General features: G+C 39.5%; 1 protein-coding gene and 1 long non-coding RNA gene across 2 annotated transcripts in view; one reads left to right on the top strand and one right to left on the bottom strand.

The window, feature by feature from the left end:
* Window positions 1-2,056: 2,056 nt before the first annotated feature.
* LOC139639899 (uncharacterized) lies at window positions 2,057-5,098 on the bottom strand. Its single transcript, XR_011694887.1, has 4 exons — window positions 4,899-5,098; window positions 3,898-4,123; window positions 3,429-3,517; window positions 2,057-2,266 (listed from the first exon to the last, which is right to left on the bottom strand). It is a non-coding gene; the product is annotated as an uncharacterized lncRNA (long non-coding RNA).
* Window positions 5,099-8,563: 3,465 nt separating this feature from the next.
* The window catches only part of LOC139639901 (inactive N-acetylated-alpha-linked acidic dipeptidase-like protein 2), a gene marked incomplete at its 3' end in the record, with an annotated part of 247,849 nt that continues 235,941 nt past the window's right edge, over window positions 8,564-20,471 (top strand). The window contains exon 1 of the mRNA XM_071514054.1: window positions 8,564-8,694. The remainder of the gene's footprint in view (window positions 8,695-20,471) is intronic.

Here is a 20,471-nt window from a genome sequence, read left to right as displayed (position 1 = left end):
GTGTGCGTCACCCCTTTTGAACCGCCTCAACTTATTCTGCCAAAACATTGTGGGAGCCGGCATCGAGTGGCTGTCTTTTGCTCAGAGGATATTGATGAGTTGCTAATGAAAGGCCTATTAAAGGCGAGGCTATTGATCCGCTGAGGGCCTGATGACAGTATCATTGCAATGGGGACACAATTGAAAGAGACACGCACTGCCAAGAGGCTGAAGAGCAAGGATGGAATAATCATCTTATATACTGCTCCCTCTCACCCCTCTCTCTCTCTCTCTCTCTCTCTCTCTGTCTCACTATTTATTTTTCAGTTTCATTTCTGTGCTGCATTTCTCTCTGTCTGTCTTTTAGTCCCTTTCGAGTTGAATCTGGATTCATCTGCCTGTTCTTTCTTCTCCTCTTACTTTCTCCTGTGAATAATCAGGAAACTAAACAGTGTGATGCTCTTTTGTAAAATCAAAAACAGTGGGAGTACTTCCACCGTCCAAAGTCAACTTTTGACAGTTTCAATGAAAACAACTCAGATGATGGAGGTGGAATTTTGTTTCAGATGTGTCAACTTCAGTCTGGTATTTAGGGGCTGATAATAAAAGTAGCACCTTGTGTTTTGATATGTAACTGTCATATCATTACTGAAAATGAAATGGCAATGTACTGCACTCATTACCGGGAAAATAATCAGTTTAACATAACACGTTACCACTCAACAGTGGATGCAACCTAACATTCACTAAGCCATCTATATTTTTGTGATATATTCACAGACTGTATACTCTTGAAGCATTTCTGTGTCAACGATTGCAAGCATTATCAATGTGAACAAACCATCACCCACATCGATATTGGACATGTAACATATGATTTGCTCTCACATGCTGTCAACTCATTGTCCATCCTTGTATCAACAACACAGACAAATTTACATTACAGTGAGGAATCCAACAGAATATTAAGTCTGCAATGCAATCAGATATTTTCAGTTGTTGAAATATTTGTTTAATATGTTCATATTTTATAGTTGGGAGGGTAACTTTCCAAATGTAATCTGTCACAAATTACCTGCTTCAGACATTAGAGCCAGTTAGTAGTGTTACTTTGCCTGCAAAATCTATGCATTTAAATGATTTATTCCAATTTGCACACTGTAACTTGACGTATTATCCTCATTTACAACTATCTTCAACCATTATACCATTCCTTTGGGAGGATACTTGCTTCTGCCTGGCTGCAGGGCTGCAGAGATGTTCATTAAATTTGTTTAATGTACAGTATAACTGCACATCTCTTATATACCACTGTGTGAGCCGCACTGTTTGGATGAGCCATGAACCGGTATTTATTCAACACGGGAATTAATGACTATTCAAATTGTCTGTCAAAACAGCCCAGTTAGTGATTCAGATACAACATCTTGCAGGTGTGATTTTACAATGACACCACGATCCTCCCATTGGGCATCAAAACCCACACTGTAAAAACGAACACGTTGGCTCAACTTAAAAAAATAAGTAACCCGGCTGCCTTAAAATCTTGATTTGAGAGAGCTAAGGATGTCTAGTTCTTTCCACTTCCATGTAAGTTCCTACCACTCACAATAATAAGTTAAAGTGACTAATCTGAAACTGATAAACAGTTTGATCAACTTGATATTTAAAGTTCAATCAATAACATTTTTAGTACTACTAACAAGGAAATTCAAGTTGTAGGAACTAAATGCCTAGTTTAGGTGACATTACATTATGAGTCAAACCAACAAACATGCATTTCTATCTTTTGTTGCACAAACAAGGAAACATAAGTTATTTCAACTAAGCACCTTAGTTTAATCAACATAATATTTTAAGGCAGCCAGGTTACTTTTTCCAGTATAAGTTGGCCTCACTGGCAATCTTAAGTTTGATCAATACCTTGAATAGCATTATTTGCCAACTCAACTAAATCACTTATTTTCTAACAGGACTGAGTGGAATGCATTCATAAACAAGAAATCACTTAAAAAAAAATATATAGTATTTATTTTGATTCAAGTTCATAACAAATGTTTTTGTTTTTTTTCCAAATCAGAGTTCAGGCATTATAAGATTCTTAACAACATGCAGAAAAATGCCAAATCTTAAAAGATTTTTTCAAATTGAGAATCCTCTCCTCCAGGATCACAGCAAAGTTAACGGCGTCCTTGGCGAGCAGGTCTTGTTCACCTCCAGGCTCTTTAGTGATGAAGAGTAGGCCAACGTCCACTCCCTTCACAGCTTCCTCCTCCGAATCAGTAGCCTAAAGATCATTATGTATTAAATTATTGTGTGTGTACCATTTTCCAAACTTCATCATGTAAAGACTCTGGCACAACAAGGACAGCATTATGATATATCCTCAAATTAACACCAAATGACTACTCCGAAGAAGAGCGATATGATACATTTTTATATTAACACAGAGACTAGAGTTAAAACCCTTTAACGATCAGAGAAAACACATGTCCCTTTTTCATGAGAAAATAAATAGTTGTAAGACACAGAGTCTATATGTCTTTTTTTTTTATCACTGTCCCTCATTGTATTGTGTAATGGCCGTTACATCCATTGGGTGACAGCGCAAAAAACAAAGTCCACCACAAGACTGTAAAAAAACAAAAGTCGACTGGTGCCGCTCCATGGTCTAAAACATCCCTCATCTTAACATGGAGTGTGAATGAATGAATGACTGACTGAATTTGTAGGTAAATAAAATATTTTCAATTTCTAGACAGTTGATCACATGTACCATCAAGTTATAGGTAAATGTCATGTAGATGTCATGTTTTTACATGACATCTACATGACATTTACCTATAACTATATTTGCTGTAAAGCTGCCTGATTAGGGTATAAAAGCTAGCGCTGTAACTATATAAACAATGGCTGACTTAGTTACTGTTCTATGTAATGTTAGCAACATTTACTGAGTTAAAAATATTAATTCTGTATAGTCAATGATAAGTTATCCTAATCGCCTGATTAGCCAACAGAGAAAATAGAAACTGGAGAGGGTTTTTGTGGTCCTTGAAACTCAGTTTTAAAGAGTGACTACACACATGGTCATTTTGGTGCTCTAGTGGTTGATATATTGCCCCACACCAGTCTGTGATGTCAGAGTACCTTTTTTTTCTAGACAGAAGTATACTGACATCACAGATTGGGGTGGGGCAGATTGTGGAGCAGGGTGAAAATATCAACCAATAGAGTACCAAAATGACCGTGTGTAGTTCATCTCCACAGTGCGTGTGCCGTGGCTGTTCACTGTGTTTTACTCACTACCATTCAGGAACCTGCTGATTTTATTTTCTAGTCATATTATGCTTCAGTAAACCAGAAATATTAACATTTTACCTTTAAGAAAAAATAAATTCCATATGCATTTCTTAGTGTGCCCTTCAAAAGTGTTATGTGTAACGCACCTCTCAGACTTTGTGAAGTTGGAGGGATCCTTTCTCAGGTAGTGAGGCAGTCCAAGCAACACTGCAGCTCTGCTCTTCTGGTTGGAAGTCTATAACACAGAAGAACAGTAAAGGAAGTCAAATCAAGACCTGAAGATGGAATGTAAGCATGCTTGTGTAGGTTATTTTTGACAGGATAAGTAACAATAAGGTAAATAACAAAATACACAGGAGAAAAACACCTCAAACAAACTAAAGTCTGTCTGTCACTGCTCTAGCCGCGCTGTAAACACAGCTGGTGGACCTAAGCATCCGCAACCAGAACGTGATTTGAGCACCGATTGAGAACACACACGCAACTGAGCCGGCAGACATTTGTTAGTTTCTGATAATCACAAGGTAACATCGCCCCACGCTTACAAGTGATGTCACAACTTCAATCTCTGTTCAGTGGTGAGAAAGAATTTGATTAAGATCAGACTATCCTTACTTGAACATCAAGGGACTGAAGCAGACTGTGAAGCTTGGTCCTGCTGCTGGCTCACACTCTGTACAACTCCAGCAGTGTTGGAAAATACTTGTCAAGTCCATCTAAGAAAGACTGGTGGAGATCAACAGAAACCAGAACTCTGCAGCAATCTGCAAAGAGAACAAGAAACTTCATCCAACAGGGGACAGGACAGGCTGCTCCAGACCACTCAATATGACCTCCAGCCCTGTAAAGAAAACAAGTCAATGTCAGATTGATATCTCCATATCTTGTGTAATTTCAGTCAAATCCACAATGTCATCCACAGCAAATACAGAATTACTGTTAATAAACTAAATTCAGCCTTTTAACAAATAAACCATCACTGACTAATATCATGCAGGGATAGACTATAAGTGAGAGAATTTTATCTTAATATCATCATAGATTAATTTAAACATCAATGCACTGACAAAGAGTGGAGCTTTGTAATGCAGCAGTAAACACATTGTTTTATATTATATCCATGTTAAGCTATCTGTTGATAAGCTTGCTAGATAAACAGTGGCTCTGTCCCAAATGGAAGAAAACATATTTTTGGTAGCATTTCTTGGTAGGAAGTGAAACTTTTCACGTTTCAGGTTGTCTCAAATGTATAGGATCCATAGAAAGCATCCTTTCAAGGGACCTAATTTTAGCCAATTTTGAGGGAAGCATGCCATGGTTCCTTTAGCAACTCTGATATCCCATAAAATATTGCGACCCTGGGGGAAGAATGCAGTCAGTTGTTCAGATGTTTTCCTCATTGCCCCGGACTGGTTAACGTTCCCCAGCTGGTTACCGGTCGGTAACAAATCGGTAACTTAATCAGTGAGGGGCAAGGAGGAAAATGTTCTGAACACAAATCAATGAGGAAAGAATTCTGTAGTTAGCTAGCTAGCTATAAATAATATGAGGATTTGGCAACAATTTTAACATTAGGTAGGATGACATTGCATGTTGTAACTTACAAAAATATTTACCTGAAATGATTTGCTCTGTCTTGCTGTCCTCTCAAACTGCAATGGTCCTTTTTTCTGGATGATGCATGTGGAGCAGGAGGGTATGTCCGTGTGGGCGTGTGTGGGTTGTCCAAGGCAGTTTTGCAGGGGCTACTACTCACACTTAATTGAGTCAACTCAGCAATTTAAGTTACCTGGACAGTTCTGATTTGACTGATGAGTTGACCACATTAAAACTTAAAATTTCAAGTAGGCCCAATGTTTTAGTCATTTTTAGTTGAACTGACTAAGGAAAAAGAATTGAGGTAACTAAAAGCCCAAATTCGTTTTTACAGTGCAGTTTGCATCCCTTGACACTTTGTTGTCATTGCTATAAAATCCATGTGAAATGCACAGCTGCGTAAACGCTCAGACACCATCAAAACATGACAAGATACAGGTCCATTTTCCCTGCAGAGTGCAGTGCAGCACAAACGTGTCGGGACGCTGCAGTTGGTGGCTCGACTGAAATAAGTTACAAGCATGGAATACCTTGTTATGGAGCAGGGAAATATTCCCCAGGCTAAAGTGGCATAGTGTCTATTGACTTGCACACATTATCAGTGGTGCCAAGACTGTGTAAACAATGCGTGGGTAACAATATATTGGATGGTACCAAATAGTGGTAGAGTTACAGTCGGAGTATTCAGTGTTTTACTCTTCTAGATACAACAGTCTGTAACATTTGAGGTACATCAAAGCACCTCTTAAGAGGATTTAGTCTGCGTTCTTGTGGATGCAGCACACCCTTAGACTCCTCTGTCTCATATTGTATTATATGGGGACCTCCACCCTTTCAGTCACCATTGTTTTTGTAATCAGATTACTACAAGCGGTTCCTCCCAAACCCTGCCCATATCCAGTGTCCCACTGTGAGCTGCTTGTTGGTTGTTTGACTTTCTTATTACACCTTTACCTCCAATGACTGTTATCTGAAGAGTCACATTGCTGTAATCCGGTTAAATCTAACGTGTGACTTGTCAATCCTGCTCGTGTCCCGATCAAAATCAAATTGAATTTGTTTAAAGAAATGATTTGTGACATTTTCATATAAATAAATGTGTTTTGCTAGTTTCTGTTTGATTGCTATAACACAATAGTGATTCAACCTATAAGCAGTTCATGAAATTTTTCCATTTGCTATTCTAAACTCCCCGAGTTTGGTAGCTCTTTCCTGGGAAAAGTCGTGTGTTGTGATGTGTTTTACATTTCCGTGTTTACGTTTAGGTTTGTAATAAATAGAAGAGAGAAGATGGGTAGTTAGCATGAGCAGTGATAGCCACCATAACGAAGAAAAGAGCGCCACCTACAGAAACTCAAACTTCATTAACAAAATCAAAAAAGAGACACAATCAAAAAAGAAAAAAATACAATCAAGAATTACCACTTTAAAGTGCACATTGGACATAAATGTAACACTACATTTAACCGTGTCAATATGACTTAATACTGGCCTTTTTTGCTTTTAAAGCTACAATATGCATAATCAGTGAAGTTAACAGTTATTTTTTTTGTAAACATAAGTGATTCATTATGATAAAACCACTGAAAAATAAGCAACAAAAAGTAATTAATTGACTGAGTAAATTTGAAAAGTATGGCTTTTAACAATAGATCAGCTCTCATGACCAACTGAAAGAATGGAAACAAAACAGTAGTTGCCACCAATATCTCTGAAGAGGCGTCCAGTCTGATGGGTTAGAAAAAGTAAAAGTAAAGTTTTCCTCCATTGTTGTTGCCATGACTACCTGCTCTGTGGCCGCCAGCCTCACCTTGCTAGCCACAGCCCAGTTTGCCACTGGCCACACCCATACAACACGGCCACAGCACATGCCCCAAAATGTCCGCAACTTCATTGAAAAGCCAATGTCAGAAAAGCAGGGGGATGTAGGCATGCACACACAGGGTCACAGACAGATGTGTAATACACCCTATTATACTTTTTTCACTATAAAATACTGACATTAGCCAGAAGCAAGTCTAGAGTGGAATGCGGTGTAGCAGGAAAGCCATGCCTCCTTTCCTTGAAACACAACACAAAGCCAATGACAAACAGAGCTCAATAGGTCACAATATGCACTGGAATACATACATAATATTCAACATGTAGCATAGCATCTTAGCTCCTGGGGGCAAGTTTATGAAACAGGTCAAACACACATTAAGAACAGTACAGAAAACACAGTAACTGTCTTAAGGCATAGTAACAATTGTAAAACTACTCAGAAAGAAATAACATAAGCATATTACAGGACAAATGCACTTGGGGGATGTTTGTGTGGGTTGTATTACTGGCTATTATTATTATTGTTATTATGTATTATACATTTCATACCACTGCCAACCCACTCGTCTCTTTCAGGGAGACACTGTGAAATGGAGGTGAATGGGTATGTGTTTAAACACTGAATGACATTCTAATATAGTAAAACAAAATGGATTACTCTGCACAGGAATAAAATTTTATACCATCGCCAACGCCTGCCAGATGAAAACCTTTGACAGCCACCTTTTCTGAAAGTTACAAATTTATATTGTCATTGATAAATATGAGGTTTATATATAATACGACTTGCACAGGTGCCAGGGACATGATTTTTGAATCAGGATATAAATAACCATGTAGATTTTCAGTACCACAGATGGTTCAATACTTTCTGGGAAGTTATTTAGTTGCTAACAATCTCCTAACACATTCATACTACATTCATAATAATAATATATAATGATCAGAGCTGTAGGTGCAAATAAAAACTATAAAATGTAGTTAGTTGGTCTTCATCATGAGGGAAAAAAACAGAAGATCAAGTCAGTTATATTTTCAGAAAAGTATTAATTAATGTTATTTTCTCCTTTCAGGTATAGATTATATCTGTATATAACCCATATCTGATTGATGCTATTTTACTATAAATTCACCTTATTAAGATTAGTGTCCTCCACTACATTCCTGACTATCATGCACTATCATTTTGATGCAGAACAGTACACATACTTTTATTTTTATGTCTCATAATGCACTCGAAAATTTCCCGCAGGCTATTCCTAGGATCGCATTGTGGTGGATTGTAAAATAGATGAGTCAAAATGAATAAGTATACCTTTACAATGGCATACCCATTTTACAGTCAGTGAGCCAAAATGAATGAATATGCCCTTACAATACAATGGCAAGAGAGCACTAAAATAGCATTTTCTCTCCAGTGTGTGTGTGTGTGTGAGTATGTCTGGTTACAGCGGGTAAAACCTGACCATTGAGGATTACAGCAAGGGGGAGGAGACTGGTGCCAATCACACACACACACCACACAGAGACACACGTGCACACATGCAGGAACACACTGCCGAACAGGTTAGATGAGTGCAGGTGAGAGGGGAGGAGGAGGAAGGGCTATGCTAATGTCAGCACACGAGGAAGGAAGCAAGCACACAGGTGGTTACAGGGCTAGACAGGCGGATAAACAGACAGCCAAAACACAAGCAGGCAGACAGGGAGGCATACAGGTAACCATGGAGGCGGGTAAACAGCCGGACAATTAGACAGGCAGTCATACAAGTAACCAAGTACTTTGGTTTGTAGGCAGGTAAACAAGCAGGCCAGGTATACCTGTCCGATCCAGAAACAACGGCAGCAACACAATACAAGAGAATCTGTTAGACCGGCCATTTATCCTCTTCTGTCCCCCTCCAGAGAGAAAGAGAGAAAGAGAGAGAGAGAGGAGAGGGGACTGCTGATTGGGAGACACTCAGAGGCATCCAACCAGCCCGGCCTTGCAAGGTAAATGCATAGATTCACTTTGCTTATCACTTGCCTCAAGCAGCAGAATTGTACGGCGGTCATGTGCGTTGTGTGTATGTTTGCATGTGCTTCGTATTCCTGAGTTGAGGTATTTAGTTTGCTTTGTTGTATCAATCGATAGCTATGTTTCATAATCATAATAGTAAGTACTCCTAGCCAAATTACCCATAATGCTGCGGGAGTCTGAGTTTGACAGAGGATGAAACCCAAAAGTGAAAGCAGTAAGATGTTTCCATGCCACAGTGACTGTTTAATATGGGAGTAAACCAGACATCTTAACCAGGTTTCTCCTAATCAGACTATGAGTTTACCTGGTTATTCTAGCCCAGTTATGATGTTCACATGCGTCAATCCAAGGGAATTGTTAGTGGCTGTGTAAGTCTACTGGTTACCATGCAACACACCACACTAGGCCAGTCCTCTGATACTGTTTCATGTGTGTGCTTCTCTAGAGGATTGTCCCCAATGCTTGATAACATTCATTGAGAGAGGGAGAGATGGGGGAGAGAGGGAGAGGGAGAGAGCGGAGGGGAGCTGCAGTACAATGTTGCCTACCTGTTGTGGTTTTGTCTGACTGTGTCTTCTTAGTGTGTGTGTCAAGAGGAGTACACACACACACACAACCAGTGAGTTAGTATCTAACAGGTGTTGTGGCTGCAGGCATCAGTATTGCTCTGTGTCTGTCTGTCTGTCTGTCTGTGTATGAGAGGAGAGAGAGATAGAGAGATTGTCAAATCAACCTCAAACATTCTGAATTACATAAAAGTGGTGAATGATGAAAATGGTGGTGATGATGACAATGATAATCTTACGATGATGATGAGTACGGTATAATGATGATGGTAGCGATGGCAACAACACATACACATACATATAGAAGTGCGGTTCCAGAGAATCTCAACATGGTATAAATGCTGTCAGAGAGAATTTCATTAGTATTGGTTTCAATGGAGACTTTTACTACCGTATCACATGGTATAAATGCTGTTCCAGAGAATTTCATTAGTATTGGTTTCAATAGAGAATTTTACTGCCATATCACAGGGTCTCTAAATGGAGTAATGGAGAATTTCATTAGTATTGGTTTCGATATAAGAACGCAATATAAGCAATAAACAGTAAGCAGTCTCTCAACTGCATGGCTGGTATTTTAATCAGCCATGCTGGTTAAAATAAAATAAGCTGATAGCGTATCTAAACTTACAACTTAGCTGTCTCAGCAATATAGAATAGTTGATGTCTGAGCTGCTTTGACTGAGAACTGATGACTTTGCCGCTGACACGTTGGCTGTATTGTGTGTTTTGATAATGTCAGCTTGTTAATTAGCTAGCTAAGAGCATCAGCTAGGCTAATCACTGCCTTGTCATCATATCTGATTTGCCCAGTAGCTAACACTGCATTGTCAGTAACATGGTAGTGGCTGGTGGTTGCATGACAGGTTACATGTTGATAACATGTTGATAATTACTACTGCTAAATTAGCTTGCGGCTAGGTAGCCAGCCAACAAAATGAAGAAAAAACAAAAAACTGTGTTATAGTGCACCTGGGCTGACTTTTCTAAAGCTGCACCTCAGTGTTTTGTAGTCGAGCTAGGCTAAAGGAGCTTGACTAAAAGACAGTTTCCAACATAAATTTGGAAACAAATCTACCTTTTCACACCACTCACATATAATTTGAATTGAAATACTCCCACACCACAACAATCTTTTTGTAGCCTGGTTGTTATAAATTTAGTCATTATTTGCCTACAGCCAATTCTCCAGCAAACTGCCATGATGGCGCCAGACATGGTTGCTAGGAGATTTGTGACGTTAACTAGAAGAAAGCCTAACAGAGCATGAGGGAGAGATGGACGGACACAAGAAAGTGGTGGGGGCAGTCGGAAAGAGAGGGAGGGAGAGAAGAAGAGAAGAAGGGAGGGAAAAGGAAAGACAGAAAAGGAGACGGCTACCTTTATGGATTACTAATGGAGCCCAGCTCACCTCGTCAACACTTGTTAGATAGACGAAACACACTCTCCAGTTCTCTCCTGGACTGTAGAGGGTCAAAGACCTCAGCTCTATTAGTTTCTCACCACAAATTCACTTTCCACCATCATAACAGAGTGCTCCGAGGCTTCCTCCTCCACCCGAGTACCAGTACAAATTATGTGTCTTTGCGTGTGTGCATGCATACACGTGTGCACAGTGTCTTGAGAACAGAGGTTACATAGCAGTGAGGCAATCTGCTGCCATCTTTGACAGGAAGTCTTGCTCCGCAGGAGGGGCAGTGCATGTGTGTGTGTGTATTTATCATTGCGATATGGATTCAGACATAATCCTCCCCATCATGAACACCCAGGAAATCACTAAACACCATAGGACAGCTCGTCAGAAACTAGAATCAATGCACAAATCCTGGGAACACATACAGTACGGGATTGGGTGGATGCTGTTTGATTGGGGACAGAAATATAGAATATGCTTTACAATTGCATCACAAATCTGGCTGTGGACAAATAATGTCTAAATATATGACAGCCAGGATGAAAAAGGGAGATACCTGAAAAAGGTATCCCAAAAGGTAGGCTCCACTGAGATGAAACGTGACAAAATTCTGTTGTTGAAGCTATTTGAAAAAAGCCTACATGCTTCTCCCTGTGGTGTGGAGGTATCAGTTGGTATCAGCTGAGCTGGAGGGTGGTGTGTGTTTATAAATGTGCTTTCATGTAGGCCTAATTGTCACGCACGTATTTTTCTTCTAACCTATTGTTTCCTATTTCATATCCTCTTTATATGTGAATATTCTTGTATTTATACCTTCTTGCACAGCACTTTGTAACACTCCTTTTTAGATTAGTGCCATGTTATTATTACATGTTATTGTTATCATTATTATTAGAAATGTCAGCATGAACGCAATTAATTTCTGTCATGTTTCTTCACTGGACACGAATGTAATGTGGTAATTGCCTCCACATATATCTATTAATGGCTTGCTAGCATTTTTTTTCTCCTACGCTCTTTGATTTCCTCCAACCCTGTTTTTTTTTTTTTCTTCCCTTTTCTAATACCATCTGACATTCCTTACCTGGGAGCACATGCAGTATCACCTGTCCTCTATTCGCCTTTTCTTCTGCAACACGATCTGATGTGTCTCTCAAACAACAAAAGGGAACAGAGAGAAAGCAAGGGAGGGTGGAGGGAAAAGGAGGAGGGAGGCGAGCACGGAGAGGATGGGAGGCCGGTCTGCGGCCCGATATCTCAGACAGTCCAGGACTTTCTTTGTTATCTGCTCTCCATGTGGGAGAAAAGCATCCCACCTTCTTTATTATCACCAGGCATTTGATAAGGACGGCCCTGACTGCTCGTCCCTGCACAAAGGCAAGCCGATACCTCAAGGCCCTGCTTCTGTGTGTGTGTGTGTGTGTGTGTGTGTGTGTGTCCAAGCCACGTCTTTAATCCAAAAACACCAGGGACATCTTTTCCTCTTATTCCTTTATGAGATAAAAGAAGAATCCAAAGGAAAACAAGTGAATGTCTTTGTGTCTACAGCTTACGGTGAGGCACCACAGGTGATTTTGACTGGACTGGTCAGTTTTGGGATGTTATTCTATTTTCAACTCTAAATAGTTAATTTATACATTTTTATACCAGTGGCACCAGTGTATACAAGTACACCATGCACATAATTAGCTAGAAGAAAAAAAAGGTTAACGTCCCTTTTCTCGAAATATCATATTCACTGTATGCAAGCCCCCAAACTTTACATACCGCTTCTAAACTAAAATATTTGGTCATTTATTGGGGCTTTTTTTTCTTTTTTTTTTCTCGTGGTTCACCTGTGTTGCTTCACCTTAAATACAGCAAGGTATGGTAACTTCACCTGGGGCTCTTAATGCACCGTGATCTCCAGGAGTACATCCTTTTCTGACGTAAGTAATAATCACATTGCTGGTAAATACCATGGTGTTAAAGGCCACTTTCACTGGAAAACAAAGCTGCACTCAAAAAAAGTTGATTTTATCTAAATAAACAGTTTCAGGAAAATATAATAATGTATATTAAAAAAAACAGAAGCTGCAGAAATGTATGTAACAGATAACATACAGTAAAAACATCTTAGTTTGATGACACAACTGAAATGTATTGGCAGCATGAACACATATTGCATACTTTTAAATTCATTAATTCAATTTATTTTTAGCTCTACAGTCAATTTAATTCAATTTCATACTTAATTTAATGTAATTTCATAAATGACAGTACTTCATTTAAGTTAGAATAGACTTGTCATACAATTGAAATGCACATACCTTACAAAATAAACAACATAAATAGCCATGTTGGAGTGTGACACATTATGTACATAAGGCATCTCTCACATATTATAGAACGCCAGAAATTGTTGGAGAAGTTTCTTCCTTGTGAAAACTATTGGGAGCATCTCAGTTTGAAACTGTCCCCAGAGTGATGTCAGTGGAGGACATTTGATCCTTTGTTGTGCTAATTAAAACTCAATGTAACACTGTAGAAAAAACAACAACAACACATGCATGGCCAAGATCCTCAGTGAGGGATGCCACTGGGAATATATAGTTTTCAAGCTACTAAGTTGTTTATTTTATGTACACAGAAGAGTGAATAAAGTTTTAAAGCACAAGCAAATATCCAATTAACTGAAAGCTGAACATTTTGAGGCTGATGTGCTAGTTTTTATGTGTTTTGGGGTGAAGCTGGACGCTGCTGAAAAAGAGAAAGTATGCAGTTGATTTTAACATTGTCAGCAAATAGAAATCCTTTCTATCTCTCTCATTAGCTCTTATTTGATTTCTTTTACTTGCACTTTGCACTTACATGATCGTTCTATGGTCAGATAAGTGCTGTAAGACCCTGACCTTTGACCTTGTTTCTATTGGCTGCTTGTAATGCTGGTGATATAAAAAATTGAGCGTATTCAACTGTTGGACTCATTGTAGGTCTTTCTTTATGAGAAGCTAAATGCCTCAAATGTAAGTCAGAAAAGTAAAAAAAAAAAGGCTGAATCGCAGATAAAAAGCTAGTGCAGGACACCAGCACTATTAAAGGATAAGGCTGGTGTTTTTTAATGCATTGCTTACCGTCAACAAATCCTATGAAAATAACAAAATCAACAATGCTCTTGCAACAATTGCTCTACTCTTGTTACTTTCTGACCTTGAAGTACAGCTCACAAAGACATAGTTTACATTTTAAAAATCGTTAACTGTTACCACGAAAAGTCAGGCTGTTGTAGTTTTTACCAAATCAAATTCTAATGGGAACAAATTCTTTATTACGTCGGGGACTATTTTCGGTGCTACTCAGGAACTACTTTCCTGAGATCGCAAACGTGTCTACAGCCAGCTTATTAAGTTGTTTGAGGAAAAAGCTGATGATGAAATATGTTGCCAGAGCAGCAGCACGGCTCTTTGACGTGTTTTTAATAATTTTTTTTAGAGATGCATCGATCGATCGGCCGGTGACCGGAATCGGCCGGTTTTCAGCTGATCGGCCATGACCGGTGACCGGCCGATCAGTCTCATATATCCGATTCTGTGCCGGTCAAATTTAAGACATCGGTAAAAACTCTGCTGTAATTAAGCAATATTACACGAGAGGGTGTGCGTTACCGTGATGCTTATGGGCCTCGGAGCAAGCGCCTCGGTCCTGACCGCATCACTGTCGTGCCAATAATGACGGTAACGCACACCCTCGAGTGTAATATTGCGAGACGATTTCTAGTCCCTGTTGAGTCAGCCAGCCAACTTGAGCTAATGCTTTCTAGAGATCGCGGGATTTCCCAAACTGAATAAATACCACACATATAAACACAAAACTGCCTTGCTAGCTCAATCTTGTTGTAACTAAGATATCTGCTGAAAAAAATAATTTTTCCATGGACAGATTTAGCTACTATGTCCGCGAACTTCAGATGTATTTTTAAGCTAGTAGCGCCGTGTCACCGACTCACCGGCACAGCTGATGGATGGCAGAGCGTCTGGTAACATCAAGGCTGAACAGAGTTAGCGTAGCGTTATATTTAACTATATTGTATGATAATATGGCGGAGTAATATTTAGTGATGAGCACGGCTAGGTGTGCTGTCATGCTGATTTGATCACGTTCTAAATGTCTAGTTGACCAATCAGATCGCTTGGTCGGAACTACCTGTTGTATAATAGTCCATAATAGTAATAGTCCGTGTGTTGTTATATAGATCTGTTGCACCTGTTTTCTTCCGGGAAAGTATAAAGTGGGATATACTGCAATTCATTTTCAATTGGATTTTATTTGTTCAAAAAAGCTCTGTCCAGTAACCTGGAGCACTTTTTTATTTTGAGATTTGTTTGAGTGAGAGTGAGAGAAGGTCCTGTAACCTGGTGCAGTTTTGGAGAAAATGTAAGTTATTAATAGTCAGTGTTTTATTATGAACATACAATTGAATTTTAATTTTCCATTAAAGAAAAGTTACAAAAATGTTTGTGTGTGCTGTCAATTATAGTTCTTAGAAAGAAAATCGGAATCGGCCAAAATCGGAATCGGCAGGTCAGACTTTTAAAAAATCGGAAATCGGAATCGGCCAAGAAAATTGCAATCGGTGCATCTCTAATTTTTTTAATACAATGGAGTTCTATGGCTGCTGGGACACGGCTTCATTGGGCACCGGCTACATGGACGATGTGTTGACGGTAAGCAATGCATTAAAAAACTCCAGCCTTATCCTTTAAAGCTTTAAAGCTTTCTTTTTTTAAGCTGGTTTAATTACAGCGCAATTAGACAGTAACAAGCAGAGAATTGTCTAATTTATCTTTCTTCAAACTAGCAGCAGCTCTTTTGTTCCCCAAGGTGACGAGTGTGAAGAAAAGCAAACCATCTCAAATGTCTTTTCAAGTATTTTCCCTTTCCATTCCTTTGTTTTTATCTTTGTTCATTGCTTAGAGCGAGGCTTTGACATGTTCACAGCGTCAGGTAGCATAGCCTAAATCGAGTGTAGGCTACATGGTGTACGCTAAAGTGTTAGCATGGAACCTACTATCACTCAACATAGTGTATGCTAAAGTGTTAGCATGGAACCTGCTATCACTCAACATAGTGTATGCTAAAGTGTTAGCATGGAGCCTACTATCACTCAACATAGTGTATGCTAAAGTGTTAGCATGGAGCCTATACTATCACTCAGTATGCTAAAGTGTTAGCATGGAGCCTACTATCACTTATCATACTGTATGCTAAAGTGTTAGCATGGAGCACAGGAGCTAACAATCTACCGGGGACAAATAGATGATTTTGGTGTCTATGTTCTCATCACATAATGGGTAAGTTGACCAACGGGCCAATCTCCCAAAAACTTGGCTTATTCCTTTAAGAGGTGATTTGACAGATGATACTGAGTCAGCAAGTCTTTATATGCACATTATTCTCAATGCCCTCAATGGAAACTCTCCATTTCTCTTTCTCTTTCTTTCTCTCCCAAGTTTTTTTTTTTGTTGCCAGACAATTTATTTCTCCCTGTCTGTTTTCCTCTTTTTGTCCATCAGAAAGAAGTCTTCATCCAAACCCTCTCTCTCTCTCTCTCTCTCTCTCTCTCTCTCTCTCTCTCTCTCTCTCTCTCTCTCTCTCTCTCTCTCTCTCTCTCTCTCTCTCTCTTTCTCTCTCTCTCTCTCTCTCTCTCTCTCTCTCTCCCTAACTAAAGAACAGTAACAATGCCCAATACCAATCAATTCTGGAAAAGACTCCTTGCATTATTCAGGAGTATTTTATTTATTTATTTATTTATTTTTGACATTCAGGAAAGCCGATTTATTCATTTCGACCCAGCTGATGGAACCACACCTAGATTGTAATTTTTTGCAAGTTTGCATGAAATTGGCTTGACAGTTGGATGGAAACATAACTCGTGTGTCTCTCTCTTCCTGCCTCTGTCTGTAAATTGCTGCCCCGACACTGTGAGCAGCGGGTTAGATGGAGAAGGAGGCAAATGAGCTCTGAAATACCGACTCCTCTGGAAAACATACTTCGCTTGACCTTTAGTTAGCGGACAAATTGAGCTGAGGCCAGAGCACATTGCCGACTCTTGACTGAGCACTGCAAGTGTGTTTGTGTGTGTGTGTGTGCAAATGTGTTGGATGGAGGTGGGGCAGATGGGGCCCTGTGTGTGTGTTTGTTTGTTTTTGTTTTGTTTTGTTGTATCGGGAGGGGCAGTGTGTGTGTGTGTGTGTGTGTGTGTGTGTGCATGAGTGTGTCTTGTGGGCATGCCGGCACCAAGCAGAATGAGTTGTTCATTTCATTATCTTGGAGCGACTTGCAGACGTTTGCAGTCAGCCAGTGACCTTTACTTCCCGATTTAGTTGTGTGTGTGTGTGTGTGTGTGTGTGTGTGTGTGTTATTACCACGATGAGCATGCAAAGGAATGAGTCAGAGAAGGATTCAAAGAGTCGAAGGGGGGGGGGGAAGCAGCACAGGGTGTTTGTGCAGCAGTATGTGTTGTTTCTGTGTATATTTTGTGGTTTAGCATGTGTTTCTGAATGTATAATAGGGTGTGTATGTTTCTAATGTGTGTGTGTGTGTATGATTCATGTGTGTGTGCATTTGTATGGTGGGTTGCAGGTACTCCTGATCACTTAAGATCACTTTGCCTCTCCAGATATCATGATGCCGGTCAGGATATAATAGTCTTGCTCTGAGAATTTTTCACATGAAATGATGGTGTAAAATCTTCAGACAATATTCTTAATATTCTTTGATATACAGTTATGCTCAGAAACAAATGTGACTTCTTTTTTGGGTCAATAATTGTCATATACCATCAGTGAATCTTTTGTAAGACAATATGTTCTTAACGAATGCATAACTGTCATTAAAGATGATTATTATTATTATTATTACTCTTATTAAAGAAGTACTTCCCATAAATACGTTTGCATAGGTGCAAACAGAGACCCATATTAGTTCCCTGAGACTGGATGTACTGTCACTTTTCAAGCTCTTTCAATGTTTCAAAGTTTTTTTTCTATTACTGTTTCCATTCTGATCTTTATTGTATCTTTCAATCCATTCATCTCAGGCTTTGCTTAGCTGGCTTATAGATATTAGTTTGTTCAATTATTAATGAAGTCAAGTCTAGAGAGTACTTATTAAGAACTTTAATCTAAGGTGGGTTTTCTTTTCTATCCTTAGTTCCCTCTGAATCTGCTTGCCATACCAGTGTTCTGAGAGCGTTATAGGCAAAATTCCCTCTTGGATAAATTGTTCATTCTTAAGTCATTTACCATGGAGTTCTCTGTATTCTGTAGGCCATCGAGCAAGGATTTGTGCGCAATTATATTCTGTGCCTCCATATCGCTTATGGAGAGTCATTGCGCTTGACTGGAAAAGCGTTCTTCTTGTGCCAAATTGCTCATCGTTTTTTTTTTTTTTGGAAGCGGTTCGAGTGTGCAGACAAGGAAGCAGGACGAAGGATCCTGCGGCTTGTCCCAACTAATCAATACTGTGGAAAAAAAGTGAGTAACTCCTAAAGTGCTGGTGATAGCAGGAGCAAAAAGAATACTGGCTGACTTTTTTTCATTGTAGATTTCTTATTTATTTTCGTGATAACAGGCAACGAGCAAACGCCACGTTTTGCACCTGCTTCCTCAGGTTTGCTCATTATCGCAATAATGGAAATCAGGTGCGCTAAATATAATTAGTTCGCCATGTGACCTAAACACGGTCCAAATTAACATCAGTCAGGCGGGTTCACCCTGCATTAAATCCCTGAGTTAAGCACAGAAGCAACAGAACCAGCTCAGTCACGTTGGGAACTGTCTAATGATGTATTTATGTTCAAATTGAGGGTAATGCTTATGTTTTTTTTCCTAATAATTCCCTAGAAAGGAACTGTTAATTTCTTGGAAAGAAGTTTCCTGGAAAGAACCATTACATTATGCACTAATAACAGGGAGAGTAGAGAAAGAGTTCAATGGTAGTTGGAAAGTTCCTCCAATTTCTTCTGTTTCCAAGACAGAACCATGAAATTATGCAGTAGTTATATAGAAAATTAGAGGAAGGGATTCAACAAACAACTGTATTATATAATTATGTGCCTATTATTTTTCCAGGAAACTGTTTTAGAAATGTACAGTATCTTATCGACTCCACCAGGCTGCTGACATTTTCTATATAACCACTACATCATTCAGTGATTCTTTCCAGGAAACTTCCCAAGAAATTAACGGTTCCTTTCTAGGAAATTATTAGGAAATTGTGGACCTGGAAAATTAAAGCATTAGCAAACTGAGCTGTACATTTACACTTACAGCTCCGTCTGCCATTGAGGATGTTCTCACATAGTAAACCGCTCGCCGTGGACGATGACATAATTAAGACACACTGCAGCAGGATAAGCCTGCATGACAAGATGTGACAAGTCAGTGTGACACGAACAAGCACACACATCCGCACATACAAACAAACACGCGTGTACCGATACACTGACATACCCTGATCAAAGACCCAGTCGCGTCCATCTCCTCCCTCCCGTGCGCCGCTTCTCCTCCCTTAGTCAATTTGACAAATCCATTAGGGATCCATTACGGAGACTTTATGAAAAGCAGCTATATTATTTTTCCTCCCTGCGCTGAGAGGAGCATCATAAATACATCCAGCGATGGTAATGACAGTCGTGAAGGGGATTGGAGCAGGATATTTTCGTGTGTGTGTGTGTGTGTAGGATGTTATATGTATGCCCGTGTGTGTGTGGTCACAGCACTCATATGCTGTCTTAATTTCCCAGGCAGAACATTTTAAAGACATATAGTTTGGAAAGCTGAAACCTTTGAAGCTTTGAACCTATCTACCAAGGATACACAGTGTAGTAATTGCATGTGAGTTAGTGAGTGAAGGAGTTAGTAGCTAGTTAGTAGGTAGTTCAACTGAATTCAAATTTGGGTAGTGGTTTTACTGATAATGTACAGTATAATATATCCTATATGCTAAGACCCTCTTTATTTCTTAAGTTTCTATCCAATAGAAAGTTGACATTCCTTCCCCTTTTTTCTGTGAAGAAGCCAAATAGTTCAGTTTGGTTTTGGGGTGCAGATCCAGACAAGAGTGTAAGTATAGGAGAGATGGACATTACATCCAACAGACATTGTGATGAAGTCAGATAGGCTCACTTGGTTTGGACTCTACTTTCTGGCAGGCAGCTCAGAAAACAGTCAACTTTCCTTCACTTTATTTTAAATAAAACAAAAAAAAAACGCTTTGCATACATTTTCTGCCTCGAGGCCAAAAGTTGCTTATTGTGCCTTTTTTTAAAGGAGTAAATAAAAATGAATAAAACAAATAAAAGGATGGAAAAATGCAGTTCCCATTTTTTTCATTTATAGACAAAAACAGTAGGTGGTTGCAGTAGAAAACTACATCTAAAAATGACAAAAACACTGTGTGCCTACTGTACTGCTCAGTTCAGTACGGACCAGTCTAGTTCAGTGAGACACTCTTTAACTCCGTTCAGCTTGATCCGCGGCAAGTAGAAATGCTCGGTGACAAAGTGGGAATTGAGTCTGTGCGGTTCATGCAGGGCCCGTCTCACTGATAGACACCGACACACACACACACACACACACGCACACATACACACACACACACACATGTAAACTCACGCACGTACAGGCTGGCACCTGCCTGCGCTACATGCTGACAAAAAAAATGTGATCCCAGATGATAAGTGGCGTCCTGCTGGAGACCAGAACTGCACTGCCGAGTTAGAGCGCGC

Source organism: Centroberyx affinis, unplaced genomic scaffold (assembly GCF_046629955.1).
Source record: "Centroberyx affinis isolate AG114_WGS23_722 - 3 ecotype Tasmania unplaced genomic scaffold, CSIRO-AGI_Caff_v1 ptg007898l_1, whole genome shotgun sequence".
NCBI classification, from domain to species: Eukaryota; Metazoa; Chordata; class Actinopteri; order Beryciformes; family Berycidae; genus Centroberyx; species Centroberyx affinis.
The sequence above is the reverse complement of the archived record's forward strand: the minus strand, read 5'-3'. Positions and strand labels throughout refer to the sequence as shown.